Below are 1,502 nucleotides of genomic sequence, written 5' to 3'. Positions count from 1 at the left end.
TCTTACGCCGTTTGAACAAAGCTTTTAAACAGCAGCTGAATTATTTTTAATTCAGATGAACAAAAAACCGCAATGCTCGCATCTTAAAACCTTTTACAATCCATCCTTAGGGGGAAAAAAAAAAAAAGCTTAATAGTGAGAAATCCAACAAAGATCTTATTTAAATTGCAACATCGTGTTGCAGAGGGAGGATAAATCCTCTGATTGGAGCCTATTGGTGCGGTGAAGGTGGGAAATAAATTCAATTCATTTTATTTCTATAGCACCAAGTCACAACAGAAGTCATCTCAGGGCACTGAACAGAAACATTCATATATAAAAATAATAATTTAACATTATTTATCTGAGGAGCAGACTGATTTGAGTTTAACTCCATCCCAGAACTCTCATCTTGAACAAGCATGAAGGCGACAGTGGAAAGAAAAAACTCCCTCATGAGGAAGAAACCTTTAACAGAACCAGGCTCAGGACAAGAGGTCATCTGCTTCAACCAGCTGGGTTTGAGAGGAACAGATACACAATGGCAGGTCAAGAATCATAAGATGGAAATAATATCAAATGAAAACTTTATTTATTTATTCTTCTCTCAGCTGCTCCCTTCTTCAGGGGTCGCCACAGTGAACTAAGTCGTACGAAGACTTGGCAGTTATTGTTACGCTGGATGTCCTTCCTGACACAACCACAGACCACAGAGCTACCACAGGCCTCTGTGTGGAGCAGAGAGCTGCTATCTAGGACACCCAGGGGAGCAGATGGTGCCGGTTAAGGGCCTTGCTCAAGGGTCCAGAGTGGGGAAAATGAGGGTGGAGGCAGGTTTGTGTGCTTCACCTCTCCCACCCACATTTTGATGTCGTCAGTACTGGGAGTTGAACTGGCGATCTTCCAATCACAGGCCCACCTTCTCTAACATCTGTGCCACCACTTCCTCACAAAAAAAAAGAAGAATTTAGAAAAGTATTCAATTTTAACAATTCATTTTAAGAAATGAGATCAGTTTGTCCTCCAGTAGTCTAAGCCTATAGCAGCATAACACGCCAACCCTAACTATAGGATTTATCAAAAAGGAAAGTCTTAATCCCAGTTTTAAAACTGGACAATGTGTCAGCCTCATGGACAGAAACTGGAAGTTGGTTCCACAAGAGAGGAGCCTGATAACTGAAAGATCTTCCTCCCATTCTGCTTTTGGAAACTCTAGGAACCGCAAATAAACCTGCAATCTTAGAGTGAAGTGCTCTGTTGGGAAAATATGGAACAATACAATTTGTAATAGAAGATGGAGCTAGGTTGTTGAGTGCTTTGTAGGTTAGAAGTAAGATTTTGAATTAAATTCTGGACTTGACAGGGAATGAAAATCACCAGCTCATTTAAATGGTGAATCTTAAACACATGGATGTCCATCATTTTGGCCTCGATTCAGCTGCCAGTTTATAATTTTTCCTTTCCGTCTTGAATAATACATCTTTACTTCCCATCGCCCCCTCGTTGAGACGTGTAAGAGACAG

The 1,502-nt window shown here is 40.8% G+C and overlaps 1 protein-coding gene across 1 annotated transcript in view; it reads right to left on the bottom strand.

Annotated features, from left to right (window-relative positions):
* LOC119411533 overlaps positions 1-1,502 on the bottom strand; it is a 339,553-nt gene that overhangs the window by 110,636 nt on the left and 227,415 nt on the right. The gene's annotated exons all lie outside the window — the stretch shown is intronic.

Source organism: Nematolebias whitei, chromosome 6 (genome assembly GCF_014905685.2).
Source record: "Nematolebias whitei isolate Nwh7 chromosome 6, NemWhi1, whole genome shotgun sequence".
NCBI lineage: Eukaryota > Metazoa > Chordata > Actinopteri > Cyprinodontiformes > Rivulidae > Nematolebias > Nematolebias whitei.
Note: the sequence above shows the minus strand (reverse complement) of the source record. Positions and strands in the feature narration are given on the sequence as shown.